This window comes from Talpa occidentalis, unplaced genomic scaffold (assembly GCF_014898055.3).
Source record: "Talpa occidentalis isolate TD23 unplaced genomic scaffold, MPIMG_talOcc4v2.1 talOcc4.6, whole genome shotgun sequence".
In the NCBI taxonomy this organism is placed as follows: Eukaryota; Metazoa; Chordata; class Mammalia; order Eulipotyphla; family Talpidae; genus Talpa; species Talpa occidentalis.
In genome coordinates, this window is record NW_023604972.1 from 101096930 (window position 1) to 101111464 (window position 14535).

The 14535-nt window shown below is 35.3% G+C and overlaps 1 long non-coding RNA gene across 2 annotated transcripts in view; it reads right to left on the reverse strand.

Annotated features, from left to right (window-relative positions):
- Window positions 1-382: 382 nt before the first annotated feature.
- LOC119261427 (uncharacterized) overlaps window positions 383-14535 on the reverse strand; it is a 173101-nt gene continuing 158948 nt past the window's right edge. For both annotated transcript variants that reach the window (XR_005129001.2, XR_008549294.1), the window contains 3 exons: window positions 10863-11006; window positions 8779-8870; window positions 383-2530 (listed from right to left, as the gene is read on the reverse strand). This is a non-coding gene — a long non-coding RNA (uncharacterized LOC119261427). The remainder of the gene's footprint in view (window positions 2531-8778; window positions 8871-10862; window positions 11007-14535) is intronic.

Sequence of the window (14535 nt, forward strand, 5' to 3'; positions counted from 1 at the left end):
AAAACAAAACAACTTCTAGAGACATGACTGAAGAAGTGAGGCTACTAGAAAACTAGAAGTAGAGAGAGTGGGAAGTAAAGAATGAAGCAACCCAATGAATTATGGTAAAGTTAAAAAGGTACTTTGATAGGTAAGACATACATCTGAAGAGATGTGCACCTGTTCCTCTAAATCATACACAGTATTATAAACAAATGTCATCTCAATAATAAAAACATTCACACACACACATAATTTACAAAACAAAACATATTCAACATCAGCTTTAATTGGGAAAAGGCAAATCAAGGCCAAAATGAAATACAACTACACATACATAATAATGGCCAAAATAAAAAAAAAAAAGACAGACAAAAGCAAGTGCTGTAAAAGTTGTGGAGAAAGTACAATCTTTACAACATTGCTAGTGGGATTATAAAATGGTGCAGTCATTTTGGAAAACAGCTTAGTCATTGTTTCAATGTTAAACATAGAATTACCATGTGATCAAAGAATTCCAATCCTAGGTGATAACCAAAAGAACTCAAACCTGTTTACACAAGTGTTCATAACATTATTCTTAAGTAAAAACTAGAAACAACTGAAATGATTAATGGAGAAATAGAATCTTATCTATAGGTAGAAATTTATTGTCAATAAAAAGGAATGAGGTATTGATATATGTTATACCATGGAAGAACCTTGAAAACATTTTGTCAAGTTAAATAAATGAGTCACAAAACTCCACAATGTTGACTTATTCCACTTCTATAGTGTCTAGAAGGATGAATTTATTATTGCTTCACTATGAATAGACTTGAGAATTTAATAGTTTCAAGATGATAGGAAGAGTAAGGAATAGGGAGCCACTGTTCATAGATATGTTTTGAACTGCTGAAATTGCCCTTAATTTCATCAGTGGCGATGATTGTACAACTCTGTAAATACACCCAAAAGTATAGAATCTTACAGTTTAAAAGGATAAATCTGCTGATCTATAAATTGTATTTTAATAGATCTATTAGACAAATACATAAAAATGCCAAAAAAAGGATAAAAGCTACCATGAACTCAAGATCACTCTGAACTTAGAGAAATAGGGAAGATTTTAGAACCACACAGAAGTGCATTCCAACCCTGCCCTTTTCTCTTGCTAATGTAATCTTGGGCTAAATTATCTAACTTTCTCATGTAAATTTTTTAAATATGTAAATGAATGGCTTAATAAAGATGAGATAGTGCTGCAACTCAACTCTGCTCTTGTAGCACAAATCAGCAACAGTCAATAAGTAAATAAATGGATATGGCTGCATTTTAATAGGATTCTTTACAAAATAGGCAATAGGGCACATTTGGTGCTTGGGGCAATTTGTTAAACCCAACTCTAGAGCTTGAAGTCCATCTGCATTTAGACAGAAATCAGGAGGGAAGTTTAGGAGAGTTTATCCCTGTTTTTTCAATGCTCAACCTATAAATTGTGCATATTTTTCTGCTCACATTCTCCCAGTGATAATAGGTCAATACCACAAAAGGTATTTTCTACTTGTAAGAAGGGCTAAGAAATGTCCCTGATAATCACCCACTTTATAGCTTCTTTGGAAGTGGGGATGGATAAGGTAGAATTATTCATGGTCAACACATTTTACAGCATTACTGCAAGCATTAGTAATATTATTCATAAAGCTCCTCGAATCTGAAAGCATTCAATTTACTAGTTTTTATCAATCTGACTATAAAACTTTTTAACTGAAGTTCCAAACTTCTATGATCACTTCTCAGTCTGCATAACAGTGTTTTATTAGTTATTCTATTTCTATAATGTGTTCTATTGCGATTGTCCACACTCTTTCCCTTTCTTTGCATTATTTCTATTTTTCACTCAATTTAAAAAAATTCTCATTTCCAAAATTTACACTCTCTGCTCTCCTGAGTTCAAAACTTTGGAATACTATTTGATTCCCCTTTGGCAGTTATTGACTTCCCATGCATAAATGTTCATTTTTTTAGTGTAGTTTATATGTCTTCCTCTCAGTTCCTGTCTATGACAAAGTACCATGAATAGGATGATTTTAAATAACAGAAATGTATTATCTCATAGTTTTGGAGGTTATAAGTTTGCAATCAATATGTCAGCAGGACCATACTCTCTGAAACCTTTGAATAGCTTCTGTGGTTTGTTGACAATCTTTAGTGCTCCATGGCTTGGAGCTGCAGAACTCCAATCTCTGCCTTCATTGTTACTTGGTTTTCTTTCTTTGTGTCCATGTTCACATTTAAAAGTCATCATTTATATTGGATTAGGGGTCTGCCCTACTCCAATTTGACCTTAATTAATTACATCTGCAGTGACTTTCTAAATAAGATGACATTCTGAAATATTAGGGGTTATAACTTCAAAATCTTTTTTTGAGGAAAAAGATTCAGCCTATAGGACTGTGTCTCAAGCCTTTCACTGGACCTCTATAGCAGTTTTTTCTTCCTCTCTTTTTCCTTTTTTCTTTCAGTAGTCCATTTTTTTCTTGTTTCCATATGCCTTCAGTGAGAAGTCTTTCTAATGTAAAAAGAACAGCATACACGACTTTGAATTAGAAATTGCTACTTAATTCTCTAAATATTAGGTATTTTCTCTGTTAAATAAAAATAATACTATCTCGTTCATTGCAATGTCACGAAGATTCAGTGATGTCATGTATGGAAATATACCTACCATCCATAGAGTCAGATATGTGATTATGATTTCCTTAATAAAATGTGTTTCTGAATTTATAACCCTATTTACACTATTCTCTTTTTCAAAAATGGACTTCTCAAATTTATTTGAATGTCTTGGGGAGATGAGCAATGTCTTTCTCCTAAAATATTAATTTACTTTATGAATTTCTGAAGCCCAGGCACTTGATAATAAGCTACAACACACCACTAAAAAGCTACAACTAATAAGCTACCACACACCACTAAAAAAAAAAAACGAGCTTCAGGAAAGAGGGAAGTAAGAAAATAAGTATATAGGACAACGTTGACTTCATTAGTATTCTCTTTTTAAATGAGTCATAACAACAATATTTAGCTTATATAAGAAATATGTACAGTATTTCAAAGTTGGCTGTTGAAGGTAAAAAATCTGTTTTGTGTTTTAAAGTAAGCAAAAAGTTTCTTTAAATAACAACACGGTAGTGAGGAGTCTCAGCATTTTCTTGTTTTTCACCCAACAACAATCTGCTTTCAGGCATACTCCACACACAATACCAGCACTCATCATTCTTTCCTCTGAAAAATAGCTTGGGGAGTTAAGTAGGGTTAGTCTCATTCCTTTTATCTTCCAATGTATGATAATATGAAATGGAATTATTAAGTTTCAGAGCTGAAAGAAGACGTCGTGATCATTCGTTATCTTCTGGATCATGCTGCTTTTTAGTGTCCCCACTGAGATTACAAACCAGGACTCCTGTAATATACTTCTTTCTCAGATACCCTTACAGTCAACTGCAGAGGAGGAAATCCATGGATGAGCCTTAGGAGTGAGAGCTTTATGTGGAAACCCTTCTACACCAGCACAAATACCCATCTCTAACCTTGCTACTTTTCTTTGCCATAGGAAATGGCATGTATAATAATACAGAATGACAAAAATTTATACTTGTTTATAGAGGAACTGTTCCCTACATGTCTCTTATTTGGGTGACTTTCCATTTTTTGTTGTACTTTGGGGTTTTTTTGGTTTGGCTTTGTTTCTTTTTTCTAATTTGATATGCAGCTTTGTGAACCCATGGAGAAAATTTTAACAGATTTCTTTTTATCTTATGGTTAGAGAATTATGTTGAATTGATAGATGAAGGTAGTGGAAAAGATTGACTTTTTATTTATTTTTTTTTTTTAAAGATTTATTTATTTATTTACACAAGCACTGGGTACAGTCAGAAGTGCGGGAGGGTGAGAGAATTCACCAGAGCCAGAGCGGGGAACAGAACAGCCAGACTGATGAAATACACTGCTGAGGGAGCAGCGGGCGGCAGGAGAGGTCTGCACGCCATGTGGGACCCTCCTCTGGTGGCTGGGGATCGAACCGGCGCTGCAGAGGCTGTGGGCAGGTTCGCAACCCAGCGCTCAACTGCTGCGCCACCAGGGAGGCCCAAGATTGACTTTTTAAAATATACATTAAGGACTGAATCTGTGAAAGGATTTGACCCTAGAAAATTATACATTATTTTTCAAGGGTGCAAAACACCTTTTCAGAAAGGTGAAAGTCAGGAGTGACAGATACAGGGCAGGAACATCAGCCAGTGGCATCAATACCTTTGTCCTTGATCATAAAGTAGCAAGCATAGGGTAAAGACTAAGGAATGCCAAACCCCGACAACTAACTTTACATAACACTAAAGAGAGTGTAAAATAAAGGTCAAATGTTATATCAAAAGAAAAGAATCTCTACAGACTGGTGACTAAGGCAACAAGCATTGAATCTCAGAATAAAAGATCTCTGGAAATATTCCCTTAGCATGCTTAGCAACATGTTCTGCCTTTGTTTTGACTGTTCATTGTTTGTTTTCTCCCTTACCTTTCAAAGAACAGAAGAGCATATGGAGTATGTGGCCTTAAAAAAGAGACTGACAGGAAATGGTGGTGGGATGTAATTACCAGTCAGTGAAAATGCTGACCTGGTACCTTGGTATCAGGAGACAGGCTGAACCATGAGAAACAACCAAAGTCAACTTTACCGTGGCCATACTATGGGGCAGAATAAAAACACTTTTGTGTCCTACAAGATTATTTTTTTCCCTTGTGTAGTATTGAGGAGGCTGAGCATAAGATTAAAAAAATAACAGTAGGGGCCTCCCTGGTGGCACAGGGGTTAGAGTTTCAGCACTATCAAGCTATCGTCAGCCACTGTGACATGAGTTCCATCCCAGGCCAGGGAGCTGATTCCCAAGGCACAACAGACCTCTCCTGTCTCACCTGCTGCTCCCCTCAGCAGTATATTTCAGTAGATCTGCTTGTTCTCCCCACTTTGTCTCTAGTGAATCCTCTCACCCCCTGCACCTCTGGCCTACACCCCAGTTCTTCTATGCATAAATAAAAAAAAAATCTTTAAAATAAAGTAAAATAGCAGTAGGTTGAATGGTTATCAGGTTGAATGGTTATCATTCTTATCAGAGCATCTTTTCTTTGTTCCCTCAGTTGGAATCAAGGCTTCCCCAGCAAACTTAATTTCAGTAAAAAGTTATAGATATGGATGTATAGTTTTAGATGTCCAGAAAAAGATAATGACACCAAGAAACAAAAGGATGAAGGGAACTGAAACACAGGTTGACAGGGAAACTAGGAACAGTTAATTCTGTCCCTTGGGAATACTAAAGCAGGACAGATAAGGTACACAATGATTTTTGGAGCACCTCTCTAGTAAACTGCTTTGGAATCTGTTTTTCTCCCAATTCTTTGACACTAGCTATTTTCTTTATAATAACCTGTGCATTTCAACTAGTCTCAGCCACTGCCACACTGTTTTCCTGAAAAAAAATTTACTCTAATGCTTGAAGATTAATGTGTAATAATAATAAGAACTGCTGATTTGTTATAAACTTGCTATTTGCCAATGACCATCTAAAGTGTTTTACATCATTAATCCATTTAATCCTTGCAACAATCATCTCAAATTGGTAGTTACATTTTACAAATGAGAAATCATGACATAGTTGAAATAACATGCTTAAATCATGTAGCATTAAGTGGCAGAACTGAGATACTAACCCAGGTATACTGGTTTCATACCTTAGCCCATTAGCCCCTATTATTTATAAGCCAAATCTATTTGTATATGAAATTTTCCAGTAAGCAATTTTCTGGTTTTTTTTTTTTTTTTTTTTTTTTTTAATAGAGGCATGTTTTATTTATTTATTTATTTGTTTATTTGTTTGTTTTGTTTATACATGCACTGGGTACAGTCAGAAGCACGGGAGGGTGAGAGAATTCACTAGAGCCAGAGCGGGGAGCAGAGCAGGCAGAAGGACCGAAGTACACTGCTGAGGGGAGCAGCGGGCGGCAGGAGAGGTCTGCGCGCCATGTGGGACCCTCCTCTGGTGGCCGGGGAGCAGCCGGGGATCGAACCGGCGCTGCAGAGGCCGCGGGCAGCGTCGCAACCCAGCGCTCAACCGCTGCGCCACCGGGGAGGCCCAGCAATTTTCTGTTTTGAAATGTTTTTTTTTTTCCTTTTTGGGTCATATTTACTCCTTCTAAAAAAATAGAATGTCATTCTATACTATTTTACACTTTAATATTTGTATCATTCTCAAAAATAAGGTAACCATTGCTCAGTTTCTTCAAGGTTCCAGTAGATTGGTAGCTAGAATTTCTGAACAATCATCAATTTCAATTTAAGAAGGCTTATATTTCTCTCAAATAAAATTTATTAATTTTTATAGCTTAGAGTATTATAAAAAAAAAGGTGTAATGAAATTCAAAGTTAAAGGAGAAGAGATCCTGGTAGCCTAATTTGAGAAGGACATTCACAGGTAACTCTTGAGAGGTGTATTGCCCATAATGGAAAAGAATAGCAAATATTTAATTTCCAGAATTAAAATTTGGGGACTTGAACATTACTAGATTTTTTTTTTTAGCAGAAACAGCTTCCTTACTCAAGTCATATAAAAACAAACTGGACAATATGTAACAAACACCTTTGTTGAGAAGGTGTTAAGTGGCTTCAAAACATTTTCCCATTTCTACGGATATCATATAATATTCTGTTTTATCTTTGGAAAGTGAAACATTTCTCTGAGAAAACCTGACCACTTGATACCCTGTTAAATATTTTTAAAAGCAAATTATTATTTGAAGGAAAAATAAATAACTTTTTGAGCAGGCCAGTAAAGCCACAATCATGGTACGGTTTATGATGACATAAACTTTTCCTAGACACTAAAGCAAGACATTGCTCCTAGCACTCTACCATCTGCTGCAGATATTTTAAAATTCTAAAGCACTAACAATGATGCAATTTGCTACATTTTGAGCTGCATTTTACAACCCTCTCTTTGCTGAATTACTATTGATGACATTAAACCCCTTTACAAATCAAGACAACACATTTGCTTGCTATTGCCACTAAAGAGCTGTCAGCTACTCTTTCTCTGGGTGTATACCTGCCACCTCCTTCATGACCCTGGCCATGTTTAAACCCTTTTAGAAAACAAGATGCAGAATACAACATCATTTCTATGTTACTTATCACTAACAAGAGAAAATGCCCAGGAAGAAGACAATATTAATTCATAGAAGGAATGTACTAAGAAGTAAAATGAGGAACTTACTATCTTTTTTTTTTTTTTATCATCTCAGATAAAAAAGGAGTATGTTTCAGATTTATGGAAACAAAAGACCAGGAGTTCCTAAAAAAAAAAAAAAGTTGTACAACATAGTAGATTTAGGAGCTAAAACATGTTTTTATGAGTGCAGATGTATAACTTGGAGAATTACTCAGAGAAAATAAGTTGCATGAAAGAGGAAAGTATAAAGCCTGCAGATTTAAATGTTTGAAACAGATTTAAAAGTTTCTTTTCTCTCTTGAAAGTTAAGCAAGTAGGATAGCTTCATAGATAAGTAGGTTTCAGCAATGCTGATTTCAAATTGTTTTCAGTCTGTGATAGCATTATTTGGATCTCTGCAAAAATAATCATTTAGAGGGACAGAAAGAATAAAAATCACCAAAAATTACGAAAGAAGTTTCTGCTCAACTCAACACCTGATGGACTGTGGTCAAAAGTTTCAAACTTCAGAAATTATTGGCAGCTGTTACTTTCTAAAAGTAACTAAGATATTCAAACATTTGCCCTGGAAAAATGACACCTGTCAAAAAAAATAACAGGATAAAATATGTCTTCATTCATTTTAAAGGACATATTTTACAAGAGATTTTATCTAACCGAAAACAATCATTTTTGGCTTTCTTGGTTAGTTTCTTAATCTTTTCTTTCTCTGAATTCTAGACTATTTTAAAAATATCTTCATATGTTATATGAAGATTCATTACAAAAATATTTTTACTGTGATTTACCTGTTATAAGGCCTGCATCATCAGCAGTCACAAATTAAGATATTTGTTTATTACAAAGAAAATATATTTGAATTTTGATACTAAAATAATTGACAGATATTTGTACAACTCCTTTCACTTCTGTAAACAAAGCATTATTCATAGAAAAGGTAAGATACATAGAAAAGCAATATTAAAAAATTTAAGTTCCAGGCTAAAACAATAAGCAGTTCATATCATATATATCCCCACTCCCGATGAGCTAATTTGTAAAAATGCAGGAAAGGTAAGTGATTCACAAACAACACTGAAGGCTGAGTCACCACACTTGGATGTGGCAAACTGTCATCTTATTTTTATTACTGAACACTTAGTGAAAGTGAAAGAGTGGCAAGGTTACAAGCAGGTGGCCTGGCAAGATGCGAATGAATCACTTGGAGGAAAAGCACGAACATAGCTTGTCACAGTGTAAGATATTTGAAAAAGAAGAGGCATCCATTATATGATCCCAAACCAACCCTCACTCAGACAAATATCCTTTCCCCAGCAACCTTCTCTCCCATATAGTAACAGTGGAAAGTAATAGCAAAAATACCCACTGTGTATCTGTTAAATGTTAGTTCCTAAGGTAGATACTTCTTATATATGGTAAGCATAAAACAATTCTACAAATTAAATCATTATTTTGCCTCTAATGAAAAAAGTGAATTGCAAACAGGCAAAGGGTTGTCTCTGATTCTCACCCTAAGAAATAACTGAACTGTGAGGCTTACCTTGTACTTGATCTCGGGAATGTTTCATATCAAAGCCCACACTCGACCCATATTCTGTGCTGTTGCATCTTTGGCTGCTTACAAAGTTGTTTCTGGGGAGAGGAGATAAAAAGGAGGGAATCCAAGGATTAAAACTTTAGTCTTGAAAATATTTACTCAACTACTGAGAAAAGTGGGAAATAAGTACAATAGACAATTGAAATATAAATTAAATACATAAAATGACTCACTGAATTAGAAATTTCTATGTCATATTAGAGTTTGTGATAGCACTTATTTTTAATGCATCACTTAAGATACCAGAAGGTCTTAATGAATCAAGAAGTCCCTTCCATCCCTTTTATATCCTCACTTTGTAAATGATAAACCAGGCAGGGAATTTTTTGATCAGTGTCTTGGTTAGAACCAAAATGCACAGCATTGAGGCCAAAAACAGAGTTCGGAGGGAATGAAACAGACAGGCCTTTCCATTGTTCTAGAATTTGTAAGTCTAATTTACTAGCTTTGACCTGCCCCTCCTCAAACTGGAGAAGTCAGTCTCTGACCCCTGAGACTCTTCCTCCTTGGTCCTGATGCCCAGAGGCATTGTTTTTCTTAATGTGTCATATGTGATTCCTTAGTGATAATATCCATGCAATCACCGCAAGTTTCAAATGTGGTTCTGGATATTTTCATCAATATACAATTATAATTTTAAATGTTTCTAAAAGTTTTATTGAGCTATGAATTCAGTTTATAATCAAAGAAAGTCAAATTTGGACTTCAATAAATATTTCAATGACTTGGAAAATTCATGAACTCCCTAGAAACATTAGTATAGAGTGACAATCTGAGGGAGAATCCTACAACCTAATAGAATAAAGGTTTCATAATTATAAACAGAAAGACCCCCCTCAAGGCAGTGCATACTGAAATGAAGTCAACTTTTTACGAAAATAAATGCTTGATAAGCAGGGAAGGGATATTTTATGCTAGACAATCCTTTACTTTTTGTTCTGTTCTGTTTTAACCTGATTTTTCTTTGTAAATACACTACAAATAGTTCATCAAAGAGATTTGTTAATATGCTGCAGATGGTGAGGGGATTGCAGGGTATTTTATTCTCTGTGTCTTGGTCACTTATTTCATTAAAATAGGTCCTAGGCTATATTTAGGACAGGGCATTTTTTTTCTTACTACTTTCCTATTGTCAATGAAAGAAAAAATATAATTTCTCAGAACAAATCATCAGGAACCCAAGACCTTGTTTCTCTCTTTGACTTCCCTTGAAATTGTATTTGACTAAGTAAAAGTTACTTACATTTCAAATAATAAGAATGTTAGAAAGAAGACACTGGTATCTCTGATAGAAAGTGGCATAGAGCTTAATGAATTAATATTTGCAAAATAATTTGAACTTTTTGAAGTTCTAGGTTCTAAATATTAAAATAATATTTTAATATTTTAAATTTTTAGTTTTGTTTAAAAATACTGTTTTTCCCAAAAAATATTAGAAAAAGACATCAGAATAAGCTGAGAAACACATTTCAGCATTGTCAGTAAGGCAGTTTTCTTATGTCTTGCCAATATCTGTGTAGGTCTCCTTCTTAATCATTTTACTTTATTATTTATTCCATATATATTTCCATGAAGAGTTCTTAACTTGATGAAAATCTGATTTCTTGATCCACAATCAAATCTTACTATGGCCAGCTGCTATGTCTTCATAACTGTGAAAATATTACATCTCTTTGCAAGTTGGCTCTAATACAAGGAAGGTTACTAAACTAACCCAATTAAATTGAGCGTATCTGCAAGTTTAGATGATTATTGCTGTTGTCTGTGAGGGCTGGGATCCAAAGTGATGGATTGCTGGCTACCCTAGTGAATTCTAAAGGGGAAAAATATCCCATACTGGATTAGCTTGAATTGGCTTACATAAAGGTTTTATGATGCAAATTGGAGATATTGGACTTAGTAACAACCTACACTATCTGTTATATTCTCCTGTCTCATAGTCACAGGAAGCTTTCTTGAGTATGATGCCCCATCCTCATTAATAAGCTCTGTGTTGTACATCTTTGTCTGATATGAAGCTGCCATACCTTGTCACCAATTATAGACTCTGAAAAGACCCATCTCATTATAGTACTTAAATTGCTTGTTCCTGAAGGTGATGCTTGGTGTGTCTCTTCTGCCTCTTGCCAACAGGAAAATCACCCTTGAAGTGAATAGATGTCAGTCAAAAACTACAAAAGAAAAGCAAAAAGAATTAATAAAAAACCTGGCTAGAATATTTATCAGCTTATTGCACAGAAAAGAGTATAGATCAGACAAATAAATGCAAGGCTAAAAGGAGACACTTTTGAACATTTTTAATCACATGAAACATATCTGTCCATAAATTTGGGACCAAGCAAATATTTTGAATGTGAAACACACAAGGGGACCAGAGTAGATTTTTTGCCATTCTGTCACTGCTGCACTAAGGGAAGGATGCAATATTTGAAAACACTGTTTCTCTATTTTTTTATTGCATCTTAGGGGATAGAAAACTGGCACCATGCAAGGTAATTCTTACCCTTGGATGGCATCATGCTGCATTGTAAACCTGGTCCACAGAAGATTTTCAGTATATTGTGATTGATTGGTATATTGAAATAATAGCTAATTACTAGGTTGACTGGGCAAGAAAGAGTATAGCAGAATAGTCTTCTGCCAAAGGAAAGCTAACACGTTAGGCTTGGGTGTATGCAAAACACATTTGAAATGCATTCACAGAACATTCGTCCCTAGGTACAATAAAATTCTATTTATTCTATTCTACTTTAAAGAAAAAAAATCTTTATAAACCCCTCTTACTAACAATAAACCCCGTTATAAACAATATCAGAAAAAAAAAAGTTTATGCTTTCCTTTTTTGCCTCTTTGCTTCTGGAGTGTATGAGTTTCATAGGTTAAGTCAATAGAGACTATTTTAATGATGAATACTCTCCAAGGGCACTCTAGTTCAAATATCTGCCCCACACCTCCCCAGCTACGGAATGGAATCAGCCAAGGTGAGATGAAAAGGCTCACAGAAATATTCAAAACTAGCCTGTGATTCCTAGTTGAGCCCCTAAAATACAAACATACCCTAGTCCTTTATAATATATTGCATAAGCATTTGTATATTTTGTGGTACCATTCACCATCCTGGGCCTTATTTGGAGAGAAACTATTCAGTATTAATATCATTAGACTTCCCCTGAAAAGAGGGTCAATAAATTATATCTATTCTTAAAGGGACCGCCCCAAATCAACTATACCTCAAAAATGCAGTAAGAACCCAATATTTTCAAATATTATCCATCGTGTGTGAGCATATACACAGACTCACACATACACACGATCTTTCAGAAGAAATAACAGAAAGGGAAAAACTGATGATCGGATCAAAATGAGAGTATATATGTCAAAAAATACTTTGTACAAGACACTTGTACAAGATACTACACATATCTCTAGTTTCACATTTGGTATTACTGCCATCATTTCTCCATGACAATTTGCAATAATAGATGATGTGAATCTAGGAAATGGTGAAAACACTCCACTGTTCATTCGTAAACAAAAGACTAATGGAATTCTGACATCCTCATTGAATTTAAAAGAGCTTTCCATTAATTGATGTTTAGGAGTATTCTGGCCTCCTTTCAGCAGATCTGAAAACCAAGAACATTATTGTTACTATTTTTTTTTCTTTACCATTACTCTACCAAGCTTTTTGTAAACTAAGCCTTTTAAGGTCTTATTACTAACCCTACTTCTCAAAATGAAGCTATAATACATAAAAAACATATTTCAATACATAAATTTATTTCCACTCCCCTATTTGGAAATTTTAAGAAAATCTTAATGAATTTTAAGTCCAGAACATATTCTGGAGTGATGAAAAGTCACATTTCCTCAGGTATCACATAAACATAAAAGTGTAAGAGCTAAATATGATAAATCAAAAAAACTAAACATAACTTATTTTTACTTAGTACAAAATATATGAGCTCTTTCCTTGAAAAAGTTTATCAGATAATGATGCTGGGGCCCACTTTGTAGGGACACAGAACAAGGCTTTCCTCTCGAACTTTTATTTTATCTGTGATGTTAGTAGCAATATGTTTGTCAAGTAAAGATCATTTGAGTCACTACTAATTTATTGTAGTTTTGTTGAGTCACTATTTTATTCTCTATGTAAGCTAATTTTGAAACCCTATGCAAAATGAAATTTGTGGCCTCTTGACTGAAGAAGTACCAACTCAAAAATGCAAACGAGAATGCATTAGACATAATCACTGATTATTTTTTAAAGGAAGTAGAATAATGTGAGGAAACTGACTTTACCTTACTGTCTGTATCTCATGTGTTAGAGTTCATTCCTCAGGAAACAAGATATAAACTTGAGTTTGTAAATAGACAAGCAGTGGTAATCTTTTTCTTATCCTCATATGTATCCTCTAATAATAAACAATGGTTTTGAAGATGAACGTAGAGGCTTTCATTTCATTTGCTTCTCTTTAAACCCACTTACCAATCTCTTTCCCCTTAGGTCTCCACTTTGTCCCGGTCCTCACTGCCTTGCAGACAAACTATTATAGTAACCATTTGTTCTGCAACCATCCCAGGCCGGGTAGCTTCATCATCCGTTTAGGCAGCTTGAAAGAGAACCTTGGAGCCCTTGGCATCATCCCCACAGGTTAGGGGAAAACAAGCCAGCAGGGAGACAGCAACTTAGGGCCCCTGCGAATCCCTACATGCTCTTTCCTCGCTTAGCCATTCCCTGATGCTCCCCAGCCCTTTCTATTGCACTCTGCCCTATAGTCTTCTGCCACGCTGTGCTGCCCGATCCTCTGTGATGGCGCCCTTATAGGCTCAGTCTCTGGCTCAGGTGCGCCCACTCACGCATGCCCACACCACACTCCAGGTGCCGCCATCAGGCATGCGTGTAAGACCACAGATGTCCCTCACTAATGCTAATGGCAGGAGGGAGGAAAAAACGTGATAATTCTCATTTACGCCTCACCTTTTCATTGGCCTTTTATGCTCCATGATGTACCACCTTCCTTCATCCTCACTTTTCAGAAAAGTACACTTCACTGTGGTGAATTTTATTGTCTTCATTATAAAAGCAGCTAATGACCTTTGCAAATCTTAATGAGACAGGCTAATATAAGATGCCTTATACTACAAAATACCTAGCCTCACGTCATTGAGTTTGATTTCATTTTCTTAGCTCTTGAAATCTGAATGAATTAACTTATTTTCAAAATATAGGAATACATTTTTAAATAGCTAGGTGGTTTCACAAATTTTATGAACAATAATTTTTTTTTTTTATTTTCTGGTAACATTGGTTTACAGCTCATTTTAATGCTAATACTCTTTAGGGTTGACATGTTTGGTTGTGTAGTTTGGCATTAAACCGCAATAGGGGGACGCCATTCAGATGGACACAATATTAGAGGCACACCCTAGCTTTTCGCAAGATAAAAATGACACTGTTGTGCACTGTAGTTTTGGTGAGTCTGGACAAGAGATGTTAACTTCAAGACTCCAAAATTTGGGTCCATAATTATCTTTAAGTCATAAGGAGAAACAAATGCCCAATGGTATCGCTTATATGTGGAAAAGAGATGCCAACTGTAGTGCCAGCAATGCACAGAGCAGGTTCTCTATGACTGGGGCAGAAGGGTAGAGTCCTGGAGCCCTAGGTGGCATTTTCAGGCTTTTATTGAGCTTTTT